This window comes from Pristiophorus japonicus, chromosome 13 (genome assembly GCF_044704955.1).
Source record: "Pristiophorus japonicus isolate sPriJap1 chromosome 13, sPriJap1.hap1, whole genome shotgun sequence".
NCBI classification, from domain to species: domain Eukaryota; kingdom Metazoa; phylum Chordata; class Chondrichthyes; family Pristiophoridae; genus Pristiophorus; species Pristiophorus japonicus.
The window spans coordinates 90590916-90611270 of record NC_091989.1 but is presented as its reverse complement, the minus strand read 5'-3'; the positions used below and the strand labels follow the sequence as shown (position 1 = coordinate 90611270).

The window sequence follows — 20355 nt, the reverse complement described above, 5'->3', positions numbered from 1 at the left end:
AGAATTCTGCAGTCAGCCTGAGGCGCCCGTTCTTCCCGCGGGGGGGGGGGGGAGGCGCCCGTTCTGCCCGCGGGGGAGAGGAGGCGCCCGTTCTTTCCCGCGGAGGGGAGGGAGGGGAAGGAGACAGCGGTTTGTTGCCGCGGAGGGGAGGGAGGGGAAGGAGACAGCAGTTTGCCGCCGCGGAGGGGAGGGAGGGGAAGGAGACAGCGGTTTGTTGCCGCGGAGGGGAGGGAAGGGAAGGAGGCAGCGGTTTGCCGCCGTGGAGGAGAGGGAGGGGAAGGAGACAGCGGTTTGTTGCTGCGGAGGGGAGGAAGGGGAAGGAGACAGCGGTTTGTTGCCGCGGAGGGGAGGGAGGGGAAGGAGGCAGCGGTTTGCTGCCGTGGAGGGGAGGGAGGGGAAGGAGACAGCGGTTTGTTGCTGCGGAGGGGAATGAGACAGCGATTTGTTGCCGCGGAGGGGAGGGAGGGGAAGGAGACAGCGGTTTGCCGCCGCGGAGGGGAGGGAGCGGAAGGAGACAGCGGTTTGTTGCCGCGGAGGGGAGGGAGGGGAAGGAGTCAGCGGTTTGCCGCCGCGGAGGGGAGGGAGGGGAAGGAAACAGCGGTTTGTTGCCATGGAGGGTGGGGAGGGGAAGGAGACAGTGAGAAGGCTGCAAGTGCTGATGTGCTGATGGCAATGTGCTTTTATTAAAAAAAATTTCAAAAATTAAACAGCTACAAAGAACTACAAAAATGGCCAAGTGCCAATGTTTTTTTCACACTGAGCATGCACGAACGCTCCAACGCGCACGCGCAGCGTTGCCGGCAGGAAAAAAACTAATTTAAATAGTACCCGCTCCCTCCCACTTATAAAATCGGCGCGAGTGTAGGCTCCGCCCCCCTGGGCGCCGCGCCAAACAGACAAGGAGCTGCAAAGCACTCAAGAATAGCGCGTTTTTTTTCTGGCGCCGTTTTAGGCGCGAAAAACGGGTGCCCAGCTCGGGGGGCTCCCGTTTTTTATCCTGTGGAAACTTGGGCCCAATGAGTGTGAGCTGAATCCTATATTTTAGTCAGGAATGAGCAAATGAAGAGAGAGAGAGAAAACCTCCCTGTGGCTAAAATGGTAAATTCACTGGGCAGGAAATGGTCAGTTGTGGATTTTACACACCACCTGCTTTATGTTACATTTCAATTTATTTGTTGATTTCAGCATGTAACATTAGCAAGCTCCTTGTCTTGTTTGCCATGCACAGGGCAATTTTAAAATCACATCCATTATTTTTGTATTAAATGGGTTCCAAGTTTTATGCGTCTCAGGAAATCTTCATGCTGAAGCTGCATTCATCATCTTTATTATATTTCAGTTACATAAGAACACAAGAAGGAGGCCATTTGGCCCCTCAAGCCTGCTCCGCCATTTAATAAGATCATGGCTGATCTGATCATGGACTCAGCTCCCCATAACCCTTTACTCCCTTATCGCTCAAAAATCTGTCTATCTCCGCCTTAAATATATTCAATGACCCAGCATTCACAGCTTTCTGGGGCAGAGAATTCCACAGATTTACAACCCTCCGAGAAGAAATTCCTCCTTATCTCAGTTTTAAGTGGGCGACTCCTTGTTTTGAGACTATGTCCCCTAGTTTTAGTTTCCCCTATGAGTGGAAATATACTCTCTGAATCCAACTTGTCTAGCTCTCTCATTATCTTACATGTTTCGATAAGATCACCTCTCATTCTTCTGAATTCTAATGTGTATATACCCAACCTACTCAACCTGTCTTCATAAGTCAACCCCCTCATCTCCGGAATCAACCTAGTGAACCTTCACTGAACAGGCTCCAATGCAAGTATATCCTTTTTTAAATACGGAGACCAAAACTGTACGCAGTGCTCCAGGTGTGGCCTCACCAATACTCTGTACAGTTGTAGCAGGACTTCTCTGCTTTTCTACTCTATCCCCCTTGCAATAAAGGCCAACATTTCATTTGCCTTCCTGCTTACTTGCTGTACCTGAATACTAACTTGTTTTGTTTCATGCACAAGGACCTCTGTACTGAAGCACTTGCAATTTTTCTCCATTTAAATTATAATCTGCTTTTCTAATTTTTCTGCCAAAGTGGATAATCTTACAGAATGTTGGCGCTTGGTGTAGGCAGAAAAAAAACTTCAACATTTTAAGCACCTATTGATGTCCCACAAAAATAAACTTTTGGTAAAACCATCACTAAACAGAGATTAGCAAATTGGATTGTAGAATGTATCTGAGATTTTCTTCTTTGCAGCACCAGCGGAACATTCAGTTTCCAGGAGCAGCAATGGTCTAGGTTAACCCAGACTATGTGGTCTGGCATCATGTACTATTTTGGTGTATATCCATACAGGAAACCACAATACATTCTTCATCTCTTTGAACCATCAGAAAAACACCATGTTGCCAGACCACATAGTCTGGGTTAACCTAACTGATTTACATTTATTGCAAGAAGTAAGTTGCTTACTTGAAGTACCTGATATAATACTAAATTTCTATTTTGCTGTGTTATTTACATTGTTTAATTTGTTTATTTTTTGTACAATAAAGGAGTTTGAATTAGCAGGAGAAAGCTATCTAAATGTAACCCAGTGACGCACTGTTCCATATATTTTGCATAAAAGGTCAGGTTTGATTGATAGGAAGTGTAGGCTTTCCCATTGAAGGTGATTTTTGTGGAGAGCACAGAGTGCGGGAAAGTAGTCCAAATTTTAATACCAGATCAAAATGGAGCAGTTTGATGTGGGTGCTATGATGCATGGATTTCAGGCCCGTCTATTAGTAATGAACTGAAGTTATCTGCACTGTAAACTGTGACAGTCAGGTCGCTATTGAATTATAAGTTAGCACTGGGAATTAAACGCAAAGCTTTCAAAGAGAAATTTCAGTGGGCACAAAAGCGCATATTAGGCAAATGTCACCACACCACAATGGTTTCCATGGAGTATAAAGTTTTTAATCAAATGTTCAAGAACTTTGCATTTGTTTCTTTTTGCTTTTAACTCTCATTTTTGTCACCTAGAAGAATAAAATCCAGCGCTGTGAGATTTCATCTTTAATACCTTAATTCCTTTGTCGCCCTTCTATTTTTCATCCTTAGCAAAGTCACTGCCAAAGAATGGAGCATTTTCCATTTTGGGTATCCAGAGTCAGCATCGGGCACTCGGGTCAGGCATAGCATGATTGGATGTAGAGTAAAGCTCCATGTCCAGGTATATTTCTTTATTCTAACCCTAACCTTAACTCTAACCCCAACTCAACCACAGTGCACCAGTGTGACTATTTCAATTTCCCATAACCTTTATTGAAGCTAGATCTCGTGTGTTTGATACAGGATGCCAAAAGTCGATTACCCCTTAATATTTGAGGATCATGATGAGGACTCTTTTGAAGGAAAAGGAAACAAAGCCTGTGCAAAGAGAGCCATTAATGTCAGCTAGCATTGGGGTAAAGAGAGGTGTTTCAGTGGTTAGGAGTTGGGTATGGGGGAAAGACAAGGGAGCAGCAAATAGTTCTAGAGAAGATGACTCTGGTGAGAGTGGAAGCAGCTACAGAATGAGGGTGGCTGGAAGTTTGGATATTGGTAAGGAGAACGCATTGCCTTGAGACAGGTCTACAGACAGTCTCCGGCTCAGAGATAAAAATTGCATAAGCTCTTTGAAACTTGGCGTTGGAGGTGAGGAAGGAAGGGGAAGCAAAAGGATGTAGAGGAGGACTTTGGTCATTGAGAAAAGGAATCTGGGATTGTTGTTACCCTCTAGAAGTAGTAAGGGGTTTTGGCCATAGAGAAGAAGGTGCAGTGTTGCACAAGATGGTCAAGCAAGATCTGATAGTGAACAACCAGGTCAATTATGCATCAGAGGCACTTGGCTGCAGGCCTCAGAATTGAGGGAGCAGAGGTGAGAACTGTACTGGAGGAGCACCAGGGCTGGAAGGCTATCTGACTTGGGTTTGAGGGAATCATTGGCAGAGCTAAGGGAACTGTTGGGATGGTCAACTGAGGCAATGGATGAAGAGCAATGATCCCTCTTATTTTTTTTTTTGTCTTAGGCGACCCCTTCAACTGGCTGCGCAGCCCATTCAAATTTTCACGCATACGCAGTTTCTTCCATATAAAAGCCGGTGAGCGGTCTGTGCGGGACTTCCAGACCGCCGTGCAACTTAGCAAGAACGTTTGTGGAGAGGCAGAAGAGAGGGAGTTCAGGAGTGTGTTGGTGAGGATACTGCATGGGGAGTTTTTTCTCGCGGTGGAAGGTGAGGTGAGGATAGTGAGGTTAGAGATGTTCATGGAGCTGTGGATGGTGAGGGAGATGAGGAAGTGATCTAACATGGCTTTGTCTATGATTGAAACTTAATGGCAAATTTGAGGGGTACAGCATAGGTATGGGTGGGGAAGTTAATATGTAGACTGTGAATAAGGGCAGTAGGACAGAAAAGTTGGAAGAGAGGGCAAGGGAAATTTAAATAAACATTTAAGTCGCTGAGGATAAGGAGTCACTCTCGGCGGTGAAAATTACTATGCACTTAGAGGGTGATCAATAATAATTACTTTAAAGGAGAGATGGGAAGGGTGGAAGTATTTGTGCCAAAGCAGAAAGGGGAGAGGTCATAATGGAACGTGGTGATGAGAGTCCCGCCATCATCATTGTGATTTGGATGTCAGATCTGGAGGTGGAATTCTGGAGCTAATTTGGCAGTGGAAAGTTCAGAAGATGAGTTCCAAGACTGGTGTAGTGATCATGGGCCAGGGCTTATTGGTAGACGGAGAGAGAGAGGAGGCTTGACTAAGTTCTGTTTTTCCTTTTTATTCTGCCTTGTTTCCACATTTCCAATCTCTCTTCTACCATCTTCAAGATCTTGGTCTTAAGTCCCTTTCTTCTTGGCTCCTTTGATTTCCCTTTGTGTCACGTTCAATTCCATTTATGCTACTTGCTTTGGTAGTCTCGTGTTGGGCTTGCGGACGATGTGGCCCGCCCAACAGAGCTGGTTGAGTGTGGTCAGTGCTTCGCTGCTGGGGATGTTGGCTTGATCGAGAACACTGATGTTGGTGCATCTATCCTCCCAGGGGATTTGCAGGATCTTGCAGAGGCAGCGCTGGTGGTACTTCCCCAGCGCTTTGAAACATCTGTTGTATATGGTCTACGTCTCTGAGCCATATAGGAGGGCAGGTATCACTACTGCCTATAGACCATAAGTTTGGTGTCAGATTTGAGGTCCTGTTCTTCAAACACACTTTTCCTCAGACGACGTCTGCCCTTGCTGATAGTAGGCTCCCGAGCTATGGAAATTGGGCCACGTTGTCCAGAGCAGCGCCATGGATTTAGAGCCGTGCTCTACTTGGAAGTGCTACAAAGCAGGCGAGCCCCAGGTGGGCAGAGGAAACGTTTCAAGAACACCCTCAAAGCCTCCTTGATAAAGTGCAACATCCCCACCAGCACCTGTGAATCCCTGGCCCTAAGTGGAGGAAGAGCATCCGGGAGGGCGCTGAGCATCTCAAGTCTCGTCGCCGAGAGCATGCAGAAACCAAACGCAGACAGCGGATGAAGCATGCGGAAAACCAGACTCCCCATCCACCCTTTCCTCCAACGACTGTCCCACCTGTGGCAGAGACTATAATTCCTGTATTGGACTGTTCAGTCACCTGAGAACTGACTTTTAGAGTGGAAGCAAGTCTTCCTCGATTTCGAGGGACTGCCTATGATGATGATGATTCTGCTACTATTCTCTATTTTTCTCTGTCTTCATATGTGCAGGTGATTGGTGCAGATAGTATCCAGTTCAAGAGACCAATAGGTGTGTTTCTGGAGTGGCAAAGAATTAAGGAGTCTGGCACAAATGTGGGTCGGCGGGGCATGATCTGTGGGGGGGAAAAAAGGGTCCGGCTTGTTCAGCCTAATGAATTTTTTCTATTTCTTTAAGAGTCCCCTGTTCTAGTTAATGAGTTTGTTATTTTTTGTCCAGATACAATCAGTGGATATTTATGCTCTATAATACTAGGCTCAATTAAAGAAAAACCTGATCTGTAGAAAAGCTTTAGGGGATTATTTTCCCTGCTGTAGCGCCAGTGGTTTAGCCGCTAAAGAGCCTCCGATATGACCACCGAGGATGATTCAGCCTCTGATTATCAGTTAAATTGGCCCCAACGTTCATTAAAAGAGGCTGCATGCCATTTTGCTGGCTAGCGCTGCAATTATTGACCTCGCCTAACAGTGACCAGTTGAATAGGAAAAGAAGTCGTTGGTGAGATTTGCGAGAGCCACTTAAAGCCATGCTCAGCTTTTGCTGTTCACTTTCTGATTGAGATCAACTGACTACACTGTGTTTGAAGAGGACTTTTGCTGCACATCGGGACACTTTGTCAAGACTTCAACACTCTTATCAACATTTGTTCCAGAAATTCTCTGAGGATTTCACCTAAAAAGAGTCAGTGCAGTGCTACTCTACCTTATTGGAAACCTTATAGGGGTCAACAGGAGAAAGGGAGTGATTGATCATGCAGATCTTGCTAGGGGTCCCCCTTGGTCTGGAGGAGGAATGGAAGGAGGAGAGGAGGTTAGGCAGAGCAGCACCAGCTCCTGAAGGAGAGGCAGAAGGGCTCTCAGCAGGACGCCCTGTGCACCCAGGGTCTTCAGAGAGCACTACTCCTACATTCCTATCACCCAAGCCCAGTGCATGAGGAGGCTGTGCTTTACCAAGGATATGTTTAAAAATTTGTTCCCGTATGTGGACGTTGTTGACAAAGCCAGCATTTATTGCCCATCCCTGATTGCCCTTGAGAAGCTGGTGGTAACCCGCCTTCTTGAACTGTTACAGTCAGTGGTGAAGGTGCTTCCACAGTGCTGTTAGGGAGGGAGTTCCAGGATTTGGACATAGCGATGATGAAGGAAAGCCAATATGTTTCCAAGTGAGGATGGTGTGTAACTTGGTGCGAACTTGCAAGTGATGGTGCTCCCATGTGCCTGCTGCCCTTGACCTTCTATAAAGTTTGCGAGTTTAGGAGGTGCTGCCAAAGAAGCCTTGGCGAGTTGCTGCAGTGTATCTTGTAGATGGTATACACTGCAGCCACGTTGCGCCGGAGGTGGAGGGAGTGAATGTTAAAGGTGGTGGTTGGGGTACCAATCAAGCAGGCTGTTTTGTCCTGGATGGTGTCGAGCTCCTAGTTGTTGGAGCTGCACTCATCCAGGCAATTGGAGAGTATTCCATCACACTCCTGCCTTGTAGCTGGTGGAAAGGCTTTGGGGAGTCAGGAGGTGAGACATTCGCAGCAGAATACCCAGCCTCTGAGCTGCTCTTGTTGCCACAGTATTTATGTGGCTCGTCCAGTTAAGTTTCTGGTCAATGGTTACACCCAGGATGTTGATGGTGGGGGATTTGGCGATGGTAATGTCATTCAGTATCAAGGAGCGGTGGTTAGACTCGCACTGCTTCATTATCTGAGGAGTTGCGAATGGCACTGAATGGTGCAATCATCAGCGAACATCCCCACTTCTGACCTTATGATGGAGGGAAGGTCATTGATGAAACAGCTGAAGATGGTTGGGCCTAGGACACTGCCCTGAGGAACTCCTGCAGCGATGTCCTGGGGCTGGGATGATTGACCTCCAACAACCACAACTATCTTCCTTTGTGCTAGGTATGAATCCAGCCAGTGGAGAGTTTTCCCCCTGATTCCCATTGACTTCAGTTTTACTCGGTTCCTTGATGCCACACTCATTCAAATTCTGCCTTGATGTGAAGGACAGTCACTCTCGCCTCACCTCTGGAATTCAGCTCTTTTGTCCATGTTTGGACCAAGACTGTAATGAGGTCTGGAGCCGAGTGGTTCCAGTGGAACCCAAACTGAGCATCGGTGAGCAGGTTATTGGTGAGTAAGTGCTGCTTGATAGCACTGCCAACGACACCTTCCATCACTTTGCTGATGATTGGGAATAGACTGATGGGGCAGTAATTGGCCGGATTGGATTGGTCCTGCTTGTTGTGGAAAGGACATACCTGGGCAGTTTTCCACATTGTCGGATAGATGCTAGTATTGTAGCTATACTGGAACAGCTTGGCCAGAGGTGCGGCTAGTTCTAGAGCACAAGTCTTCAGCACGACAGCCTGGATGTTGTCGGGGCCCAAAGCCTTTGCTGTATCGTCAGAGATCTGTGGCCTTGTGGAATGAACACTCTGACCTCGCAGCACAGCCAGGATTGCTTTGCAGTGAAGGCCACAGTAGCACTTAATTTTATACTACTGAAACCTTCCAGGCTGCCACAGGTGTCACGTATCATAATCATCTGTGCACTTCTGTAAAAAGGAGGTCGCTGAGGCGTTATACGTTCAGAGGAATTACTATATAATCATTCCCTATTGCCAGAGAAGACCAGAGGCAGAGAGCTCCAGGATTCAACAGCATTGCAGGTTTCCCCATGGTCCAGGAAGCCATTGATTGCACATGTGGCCATGCAGACCCCTCATTTAAACTCCCAGGTGTTCAGGTGACAGAAGGGATTCCATTCCCTCAATGTGCAGTTCTTGTGCTTCATGCAGATAAGGACTCTGCTGCTCCCCTGCTCTTCTTCAAAAGTGCCATGGGATCTTTTATGTTCACCTGAGAGGGCAGACTTGTTTTAACGTCTCATCCGAAACACAGTGCCTCCGACAGTGCAGTGCCCCCTCAGTACTATACTGGAGTGTCAGCCTAGCTTTTGTGCTCCAGTCCCTGGAGTGGGACTTGAACCTGCAACCTTTTGACCGCTGACCGTATACTATGGTAGTACTTCTGGATATTTTCCACAGTTCAAATTGACGTGTCATATGAAAATTTCACCTACCCATCATTACATTAACTGAAATCCTAGTGACAACACTGCAGATCAAATACAGGTAAAAGCAAGAACAATGAGGTTGGTTGTTAATTTAAATCTAGGTGGACGAATATAATGGACAAGAAGGGAGCAGTCTCAATTAGATTATTTCCTGTGCACAAAGTTGAAAATAATATCAGAATATTAATAACAGACTCTGCACAGAACCATACTCCAAGCTCTGATTACATTATGATGCCTGTAATATAAGAAGTTGATCTAAGGAATTCAGTTTGCTCCTAATTAGTTTAGTGATGCTGTACATAGCCATAGACCCATCAGAGTGCACTGGCAAATTACTCTTGTGGGTGAAGGTACTGTGACTGCATGTTGATGGGACAATGAGAGCAGAGACTTGATTAGCTAATCACAAACATAACTTTCACTTGTGTTGGCTGACACCTTCAAATTACTGTTAGGGACCGATTAAGATGAAAGTCTCCACTTTTTGCTGGTTGTAAGCATCTTATGTGAAATGAATTTAGACAATCTTGACCAAGTTCCTCGTGGGCTTGAGCTCACAGCACACCCCTTTTTGGCACTAAATATGGCAATCTCACTCAGACAGGCCACAAGGTGGTGGGGAAAATACCGCACTGGTGCAGTAAGGAGCATTCCTCTGAAGTTGGTCTGAGGCAGAGCAGTGGGAGCTTTACTCTGTATCTAACTGTGCTATATCGGACCGCAGAGTGACATAGCAGTGAGGAGCCATGCCGACCCCTGTCTGTATCGCAGTGAGGGATCGCAGTGCCGACCCCGGTCTGTATCGCAGTGAGGGATCGCAATGCCGACCCCTGTCTGTATCGCAGTGAGGGATCGCAATGCCGACCCCGGTCTGTATCGCAGTGAGGGATCGCAGTGCTGACCCCTGTCTGTATCGCAGTGAGGGATCGCAGTGCCGACCCCGGTCTGTATCGCAGTGAGGGATCGCAGTGCCGACCCCGGTCTGTATCGCAGTGAGGGATCGCAGTGCCGACCCCTGTCTGTATCGCAGTGAGGGATCGCAATGCCGACCCCGGTCTGTATCGCAGTGAGGGATCGCAGTGCTGACCCCTGTCTGTATCGCAGTGAGGGATCGCAGTGCCGACCCCGGTCTGTATCGCAGTGAGGGATCGCAGTGCCGACCCCGGTCTGTATCGCAGTGAGGGATCGCAGTGCCGACCCCTGTCTGTATCGCAGTGAGGGATCGCAGTGCCGACCCCGGTCTGTATCGCAGCGAGGGATCGCAGTGCTGACCCCTGTCTGTATCGCAGTGAGGGATCGCAGTGCCGACCCCTGTCTGTATCGCAGTGAGTGATCGCAGTGCCGACCCCGGTCTGTATCGCAGTGAGGAATCGCAGTGCCGACCCTGGTCTGTATCGCAGTGAGGGATCGCAGTGCTGACCCCTGTCTGTATTGCAGTGAGGGATCGCAGTGCCGACCCCTGTCTGTATCGCAGTGAGGGATCGCAATGCCGACCCCGGTCTGTATCGCAGTGAGGGATCGCAGTGCCGACCCCTGTCTGTATCGCAGTGAGGGGGGTATGTTTACATGCAGTGAAAGCTGGCTATGTGAATTTGGCACGTTGTAATTCTGCCCCCTGGCCATTGGTGATTCTGGAGCACCTCAGTGTTGTGTCTTCCAGATCCTCAGCCTGCACTGCACAGAGACTTCAAATTGCTGCAAGTAACAATATCAAATCAAACATTGGATAAAAGAAGGACTAAATGTCTGACTTTAAAATGGTACTGAATTATATCTGTCTGTCCTGGTCTCGAATCAACTTTCCCAACCGCCAGAAAAGATAGGAGGGAAGGCAAAGAAAAAAGGGGAAGAAAGAGAAGGAAAAACACGTTGGATTTAAAAAAAAAAGAATTACCCGTCCATGAATGTGAGACAAGCGCAACTCCTCTTTATTTCTCTCTCAGCCCATCTCTGCCTGTCCTTCTCCATGTCACTGTGTGGTTCCCGCCTTTCCCTTTTATTTATGTACTCAGTATTGGTTTAGTGTTTATTCATGAGCAGTAACTGTTTTTCCCACTTTTCTCTTCTCTTGAAGGCACGGTCTCTTGCCAACTGTCTGTTTCTCAAGTGTGAGCCTTGTCATGGCAGGTACTCAACCATGGCGTGCATCAGAGTCGAGCCCCATCTTGTCCTCTCCAGATCCTGCCCTCACCTAATGACCACATGCTCATATGTCCAACTGGGGTTAATAGATAGCAATCAGGAGCAGGAACTGGTTAAATGACTTCCCTCCCTAGTCCAGGATTGCTGAAGCCAGTTTATTGAGTCTCAATCCCTGCCCTATCTGAGGTCAGGCTTAGATTCACTGCTTTGTATCCGATAGTTCCCTTACCCCCAGTGTCATTTGGAGAGCCTCATGGGTCTAACAGTTGACACTGGCCTTCCCCCGTCCACAGAGAGAGGACTGCAGTGTCACAGCAAATCTTTGCCTGATACCCGATTACAGCTGCAATGTGAGCGAGCGGCTTCTTTAATGAGTTTCTGCACAAGAAAAGCCTTCCTCCAGAGTGTAATTAAAATTTCAAAGTACAGAATCCAGCTGGGGCAGGAATTGGAAAGCCCAGTTGATGAAAATGGAAAGGAGCAGTTTTGTGGCATTAAAATCCCTGCGGTCGACCAAGCCCGGCACTGTCACTCATTGCATGCAAAACTAATCTGCACTACATATGACAGGGGGCACAAATCCTATTGACCAAAGCTTGTATAGAAGCTTTGCCGGATAAATGGTTCATTCTCTGGTTGGCAACCAGTAACGAGTGGGGTGCCGCAGGGATCAATGCTGGGACCCCAACTATTTACAATCTATATTAATGACTTGGAAGAGGGGACGGAGTGTAACGTAGCCAAGTTTGCAGACGATATAAAGATGGGAGGAAGAGCAATGTGTGAGGAGGACATAAAGAGACTGCAGGAGGGCATAGACAGGCTAAGTGAGTGGGCAAGAATTTGGCAGGTGGAGCATAATGTTGGAAAGTGTGAGGTCATGCACTTTGGCAGAAAAAATCAAAGAGCAAGTTATTATTTAAATGGAGAAAGATTGCAAAGTGCCGCAGTACAGCGGAACCTGGAGGTACTTGTACATGAAACACAAAAGGATAGTATGCAGGTACAGCAAGTGATCAGGAAGACCAATGGAATCTTGGCCTTTATTGCAAAGGGGATGAAGTATAAAAGCAGGGAAGTCTTGTTACAGCTGTACAGGGTATTGGTGAGGCCACACCTGGAATACTGCGTGCAGTTTTGGTTTCCATATTTACGAAAGGATATACTTGCTGTAGAGGCAGTTCAGAGAGGGTTCACTAGGTTGATTCCGGGGATGAGGGGATTGACTTATGAGGAAAGGTTGAGTAGGTTGGGCCTCTAATCATTGGAATTCAGAAGAATGAGAGGTAATCTTATCGAAACATCTAAGATTATGAGGGGGCTTGACAAGGTGGATGCAGAGAGGATTTTTCCACTGATGGGGGAGACTAGAACTAGAGGGCATGATCTTAGAATAAGGGGCCGCCCATTTAGAACTGAGATGAGGAGAAATTTCTTCTCTGAGGCTTGTGAATCTGTGGAATTCGCTGCCTCGGAGAGCTGGAGACATTAAATAAATTTAAGACAGAGATAGACAGTTTCTTAACTGATAAGGGAATAAGGGTTATGGGGAGTGGGCAGGGAAGTGGAGCTGATTCCATGATCAGATCAGCCATGATCTTATTGAATGGTGGAGCAGGCTCGAGGGGCCTTATGGCCTACTCCTGTTCCTATTTCTTATGTTCTTATGTTCTATGCATACTCTCTGAGAGATCACTTCTGCTGGGAAACAGTTTCCAAGCTGACTATCTGGAAAGTGCCATTCTTGATACAGAGTATGAAAAGACGTCCTGTTACATTATGAAATGTTAAATGGTCTTGTGATATAGATAGTTGCTTCTAATCAAATGGTGACACCTGTTGCTTGTCCGTGAATGTGGAGTTAACTTATGCTCGTCCGAGCCTGGTTTAAAATAATCGATCTAATACATGGGGATTTAGAGGTCTTTATGCATATGTTCTTTTCTGCCTCTTTTGTTTTGTCTGTCTTCGGTCCAATTTTCACCCTTCCTCTCTGCAAGGTCCTGACTCTATCTAAAGGACGGTTTTATAAGCACTGGCAGCTCTCCTGTACCACATCCAAATGGCCATTCATCATGTGTCAGCCAAGACATTGAGTGTTGGTCATTTAACTGTGGAAAATACTGTGGCTGCGTCCAATCCCATTTTAATCTTCACAATAGGAGTCATTGGATCGTAGTCAAGAGTGACAAATGTGCCTTATTGTTTGTCCCCTTGAAGTACCAGGGCCAGTTACCGCTCTATTGTTACCCCATTTCAAATCAGTTAAACCAGCACACAGCAGGGGTTGAATATGGGAATTAATCAACTATATGACACAGTGATAACCAGATGATAACCTTTACCCATTCAGTCAAGAAGGAACCCTTCTTTCCTTTGCCCTTAGAATTTATATTTTCTTCCTGCATGATATCTTGTGTCTGGATGGGTCGTGGATGGTTGGTCTGCGCATAAGGAGGCGCTGTACGACAGTCCTCCAATTCTGGCCTCTTGCACATCCCTCATTTTTCTCATTTTTATTGTTCCACTATTGGCGGCTGTGCCTTCAGCTGCCGAGGTCCTAAACTCTGGAATTCCCTCCCTAAACCTCTCCACCTCTCTTCCTCTCTGTCCTCTTTTAAGATGCTCCTTATAACCTATCTCTTTCACCAAGCTTTTGGTCATTAGCCCTAATTTCTCCTTATGTGGCTCGGCGTCAAATTTTGTTTGATTACACTCCTGAGCAGCGCCTTGGGATGTTTTACTACATTAAAGGCGCTATATAAATACAAGTTGTTGTCCTGGGTGATTCTCTCTCCAGTATTAACTCTATGTTTCTTGGAACATGCCTAGGTCTCTGTCTGGCAGCTCCCTACAATGGCATGGCTAAAATCTGCAAACTCAACATGCGGGGAATTACCCAATCCAACCCAGCCACTTCTTCCCGATTGTAAAAGCAAGTATGACTGGTGGAAGAGAGGGAAGGATCTTCATTGTGCAGTAGTGTCCTCCCCTCCCTGCACCCCCTATATCATTGGTTAATTCGATCTATCTATTTGAAGAGATCTCTGAATTTCCCAATTTGCCAGGATCCTGCGGGAACTCCAAATTGCGCGTCGAGGTTAAAGAGTTGCACAGCTGATGTGTGCGCAGGTCTGTCAGTGAGTCATCATCGTCATAGGCAGTCCCTTGGAATCGAGGAAGACTTGCTTCCATTCTTAAAATGAGTCCTTAGGTGGCTGTATAGTCCAATACGAGAACCACAGACTCTGTCACAGGTGGGACAGATAGGGACGTTGAGGGTAAGGCAGGTGGGACAGGTTTGCCATATGCTCTATCCGCTGCCTGCGCTTGTTTTCTGCATGCTCTCGACGATGAGACTCGAGGTGCTCAGCGCCCTCCCGGATGCATTTCCTCCACTTAGGGCGGTCTTTGGCCAGGGACTCCCAGGTGTCAGTGGGGATGTTGCACTTTATCGGGGAGGCTTTGAGGGTGTCCATGTAACGTTTTCTCTGCCCACCTTTGACTCATTTTCCGTGAAGGAGTTCCGAGTAGAGCGCTTGCTTTGGGAGTAGCTTTCAGTGAGTAGCTTTCTTTGCAATAGCACGGATTATTATGCTTTGCTCCCCAGACCTGCCCATTGAACTGGTCTCTTGACAAACCTGCACAGAAACCAGAACAAGGCAGCAGCACAAAAATTAGACAGTAGCGCAAACGTCTTTAATCTCATTTTCTCTGATATATTAAGGTGAAGGATCCTATAAACAGCCACTATATAAGAAAAGCGATGCAGGGGCTTGTTAAGGGTATTGCAGATTGCACTTTTGTGCTCAGTTTTTGGTTTCCCATGGCAGACTATTAAAATCTAAGTTTGAAAAATGCCTGCTTGATCTCTTTAAAAAGAACAAACAAAATAACATAAATGGAACTAAAATGAGAAGCTTCATGTAAATCACATTTATAAAATGTATTGGATAGTAGAGAGCAAAGCTGCACAGGGGAAAGGCAAGAGTGCTTGTTTTCTAATTTTGCATCCGCTTAACCTCCTTATGGTCTTTCCAGCCCATCAGTGCCTGCAGCCAAGAAAGTGGAACTAAGCTAAATTCTCCATATCACAAGGTCCACAGACTCGGGTATCCTGGGACTCCCAGTATTTTTCTATATCCCATACTGTTCTGGTTCTGACCCAGATCTGCCATACTCTAACTTTCGCAAGCACTGTGAGATAGAATTTTCAACAGAATCCCATCCTACTATCAGGCCTAGGCCGTGAAGTATCCTGGCTGGTGTGTTGGCAGAACTCTTCCCCCATTGTGAAGGCACATTGTAACTGCCCTCATTTACAAGATTCAAATCAGGAATTCATTTTATAAGGAGACACGTACAGTCCTTGTCTAAGAGCACCAGGACATGTTCTAATAATCCTCTGTGAAAAAACTAATAGCTTACCTCTTCGTTCCTCTATTGATAATCCTGAATCTATGGCCCTTGTTACTAATTTCTCAGAAAATATGCACAATTGTATGGGGCTTGGCCATTCACCTAGGTTTCTAAATTTAAATGAAACAAGCTCAGAAAATTCTGCATCTGTAAACTCAGGAGTGGTGGAGCCACATCCATCTACTCCATGTCATCAGAGCACCAACAGTTAAACCACATCTAATCAGGCTAATTTACAATAAACGGCTCAGAGAAGCACAGAGAAGTTGATGTTGGCAAACAAGAGAACTGTCTGTTCACTCCCGCTGTGCGAAGGTGTCTCCCATTAGTCAGGGCACTGATTTCTGTACTGTTAACCAGCAAGTTTGACAAGTTTACAGAATAGGTTCAGATGAAAAAGTTCCTTCAGCCCTTTTGATCTCATTGTTCCATTGAGCCATCTCCTCAACCTGTAACTTTTGCAGCCTGGATCAGTCTGTTTTTCATATTTCCGAGGAGTGTGAGAGGCTTCAGGCCCCTCTTCCACTATTTGAAGGGGCTGCTCCTCAACTTCTGGCTCCACTTCAATCTGATGTTCCTGATCTTTGGTTGCCCAGTGTGATTGGGGGGGGGGTCGAGTCGAGGGGCAAGTTGTAGGACCTCCTCGTGGGTCTACTCCTGGGCCTAGCCAAGGGGGCTATCCACAGGTTCAGATTGGACGCAGCCCATGGAGGCTACCTGTCTCTCTTCCATGGTTTTGTCTGCGCCCTGGTGGCCATGGTGAAGGAGCATGCAGTGTCCCCTGGTACATTTGAGGCCTTCCGCAAATGGTGGGCACAGCAGGGACTGGGGTGCATTGTAGACACGGGTGGCAATATTATTTATTTTGTTTTTTATTATTTAACTTTTTATTAGTTGTGCCCCTCTAAAAAGAGGCACCTTTGTTGGTTTTGTTTGATGACATTGGGGCAACCCAGCATCTCCTTATGGATTTTATAAGAAAAGGCATCTGGTTGTCGTTGGCTGTCAATATGAAGTCCAGTGGTATCATTAGAGCTCACTGGTCCGGAAATTCCTTGGATCTGTTCCTGTCTTGCTGGCATTACTTTGCCGGAAGTGCAGCAGGAACCTCGTTGAAACATTAAACAGTGTTTCCACCGCACTTCATGTCCAGGAAGTGGCAGTAGATCAAAGGAACTTCCCAGCCACAGTGTCCTCGTCGCGCCTGCCAGTTTGGGAACCTCTGCTGTGTTCCATTAAAGTGGTCTGCATGTCCCCTATGAGATGCCTCTTTACAATGGTGAGCAGTCCTTGCTTAACCTTGCCATTCCTCATTGCTGATTCTTCCAACACAGAACAGCTTCATTATTCCTCTTTCTCAAACAGGTTTGCAGGCAAACCTTGTTGGTGAACAGCAGACAAAAGATGTAATACAGCAAATACAAACAAATGGCGTACTTATTGACATTCATTTTAATTGAAATGTATTGTGGAATTCTTCTGTATACGTTAAACAACCCCCTTTGGAGTTTTTGACTGGGGTTAATTAGACATTCCCACCTCATTACTTCAGCCTGTGCAAGTTGCAGTTCTGATTCCTTTTCATTAATTCCATGCATTTGACAAAAACACCTGGTGTGTGGAATTATAAATGTCAGACATGAAAGGGATCTTCACTCAGGAGAGGAATAAATAGTCTTTCCTCCGCCTAACGAATGAATAGTGCTGTCTGGTGTAATCACATGGTATGCTAATCCAGGACTTGTGTCGTGCTACATAATACATATCAGTGGCTTTTAAAGATGGAGTTTAACATTTTTAAGAAAATTCAACTGTAACTAAGAATTTGGATTAACTTTAACATCCTTTTTATTTTTTTACTTACTGGCAGGGCCTGGAAATTTGTTTCCCACATATTGCGGAAACTAAGTAGGTGGATAGTGTCAGCAAACTCGAGCAAGAGCCCGATTGTTTTCTGTTGAAAGAACATGTTGCTATTAGTGAACACACTATATGTACAACACATTCGCTCTGCAATGAGTTTGCATTTTCTGAATGCTGATATTCTAAGTTAGTACAATTACAATCTATCTGTAGGGAGAACTATACTCTGCTGATACAAGTCCAGAAACCTTCAATATGAAGATGGTAGTGAGATTGATGGTCACATCCACTGTTGCAGACCCTGTCACAAGATTACGGTGTCTCAGTAAACTCTGTGCAGCATCCTGAAATTGAGCCGCCTTGCCACTCAATAGCTGACTGTGGACCCTGTTTTGAGTTTTTACTCTAAATATGTTTCTCGTGTTCAGGGTCTCTCACTCCTGCAGGTGAGCCCTCACTCCCTATTACCAGGAGAATGCCATAACCTGCACCATATCTGGGTCACTTGTAGCACGTCCAAGGATTGAACAGAAAAATCCTCATTACTGTATTTTGGCTACTGGTTATATCACGTGCCCTTGGGTGATCTCCTTTGACTGAAATGGAATAGAATAAAGACTTGAGGGTAGACTTGGAATCTGTGTGATGGTGTAAAACAGGTGATAGCAAATTGCCGGCCCATTTTATACCTCTCGCGATTTTTATTTCCATTGACTTCAGATTCGCTATCACCCATTTTATGCTATCGCAAAAAGTCAAAATCTACCCCTCCATTCGCGCCTTAAGTAATAAATTGCCAAATAGAATTCTTAAACAATAAATGGATAGGTGAACAGAAGCAATGACACACTATGAACATTAGATACATGCTTACCCATCCTTCCTGATGGATAATGGCTTCAGACAGCCCGCCCAATTTTAACAATGGGTGGGCAAGGACAGGTGGGGATGGAAAATGGGGAGGAACCCAGCAACACCAAGTCGGCAGCCCAAAGACACTGACGTGGGTTATCCTCTGGGGCGGGGCAGGCATTAGTTGAATTTAAAAGGAGTCAGCATTGGCGGAATGGTGTTATCCGTCAGAATTCCCACTGGTTCTTCCTCCTGTGCCCCCAGTGTACTGTCGTCGTCATCATCATCATAGGCAGTCCCTCGGAATCGAGGAAGACTTGCTTCCACTCTTAAAATGAGTTCTTAGGTGGCTGAACAGTCCATATGGGAATTACAGTCTCTGTCACAGGTGGGAGAGATAGTCGTTGAGGGAAGGGTTGGGTGGGACTGGTTTGCCGCACGTTCCTTCCGTTGCCTGCGCTTGATTTTTGCATGCTCTCGACGATGGGATTCAAGGTGCCCAGCACCCTCCCGGATGCACTTCCTCCACTTAGGGTGGTCTCTGGCCAGGGACTCCCAGGTGTCGGTGGGGATGTTGCACTTTTTCAGTGAGGCTTTGAGGGTGTCCTTGTAACGTTTCCTCTGCCCACCTTTGGCTCGTTTGCCGTGAAGGAGTTCCGAGTAGAGCGCTTGCTTTGGGAGTCTCGTGTCTGGCATGCGAACAATGTGGCCTGCCCAGCGGAGCTGATCAAGTGTGGTCGGTGCTTCAATGCTGGGGATGTTGGCCTGGTCGAAGACGCTAATGTTCTGTGCTGTATTGTACATTGATGAGATATAGGCATAAAGGATATTGAAATGGTGCAAGCGGGTCCATCAGTGGGGGTTCATGGCCGAGAACACTTTGAGATTGAACCTCTGGCCCTGTGAAATGAACTTATAAAGGGGCCAATTTCACATGTTTTCTACATTTTCCAGTCACACCATAAGCAGCTATCGGCACTGCTTTATGCTGCCCCCTCTGGTGGCAGGGCCAAGTGGGTGCCTGCAAATGGCCTGACCCCAGGAACTCTGACACAGTCAGGCACTTGGGTCACTGTAGGGTGCAACCTCTGCTCCACCATAATTACAGTGGTGCACTTGGATCATGGGTTTCTGGGTCCAATGTCTATGTCTATTTTGCTGGACAGTTTTCAGTGAAGGAACCTGGTTTTTAATCCCATATATACAGTGAGGTGCCAACAGAATTAATTAAAAACTTGGGAGAGGAGGAAACAAACAAACTCACAGCCATTTATTTGAAAGGGGAATAGCCAGAGGTTTTCATGAAAAGATGAATCATAATACGTCTGGGGGAAAAAGAACGCTAAATGCTAGCAAATGTGACGAGTTTTGTACCATCAGTTGATTCCACATGCCTCAAAGATTATACTCAGATTACTTACAAGAAGGTTAGGAGCAAAAGCAGATCTAAGCAAAGATGTATTTGACTTTCGCAGAAGATATGGAACAAGAGACAATAAGAGTTCTGTGTGAGAGGAGTACAGAGCATAATCAAATGTGTATTTGCTTTGTCGATTTTGAAAATCTCTTCAGTAGAATGAACTAGGTCAAATTAATAGAGGTATTGTGGAATATTGCTGTGGATTGGGGAGGCAGATGCCTGATTAAGGCTTTGTATATGAAACAAACTGCAAGTGTCAGGGTATCAAATGGAGAGTCAGAGCCAGGAGTGATTGGAAAAGGAGTGTGACAAGGATGCTACTTGCCCCTTGCTGTTCAACGCGTCTGCAGAAGCAATGTTAAGAAAAACCCTTAATAAAGTAGAGGCAGGAGTGAAAGTTCAAAGTCAGCTAGTGAAAGCTTTCAAATTTGTTGATGAGAAAGCCTTGGTAGCAAGTACAGTTGTTGGTAGATAGCCTCAATACTGAAGTAATGGATTAGGGAATGAAGATCAAAGTGGGTAAGACCAAGGTTTCTAGAAGGGCTGGTGAAACAGTGAGAATTATAATAAACAAGGAACAGTTGGGGCTACTGAAATATTTGGCTAGTATATTGACGGAAGATGGCAGATGTGTCAATGAGGTGAGAACTAGGATTACAATGGTAAAAGTTGCATTTAACAGAAGGAAGCAGATATTGACTAGACAACTGAATAGAGAGCTAAAGAAAAGATTAGTGAAGACTTTTGTTATAGAGTGTAGTGTTGAATGATGGAGGTTGAGGAAAGAGTAGGTCAGGCTTCTAGAGAGCTGAGAGTTTGGTGAACCACGAATAAGAA

General features: G+C 46.1%; 1 protein-coding gene across 4 annotated transcripts in view; it reads left to right on the top strand.

Annotated features, from left to right (window-relative positions):
• The window catches only part of st3gal2 (ST3 beta-galactoside alpha-2,3-sialyltransferase 2), a 468108-nt gene that overhangs the window by 254951 nt on the left and 192802 nt on the right, over positions 1-20355 (top strand). The window contains exon 3 of one of the 4 annotated variants that reach the window (XM_070897757.1): positions 4060-4223. The exons of the other annotated variants lie outside the window; for them this stretch is intronic. The gene's annotated coding sequence lies outside the window, so the exon portion shown is untranslated. The remainder of the gene's footprint in view (positions 1-4059; positions 4224-20355) is intronic. 4 annotated transcript variants of the gene reach the window in all.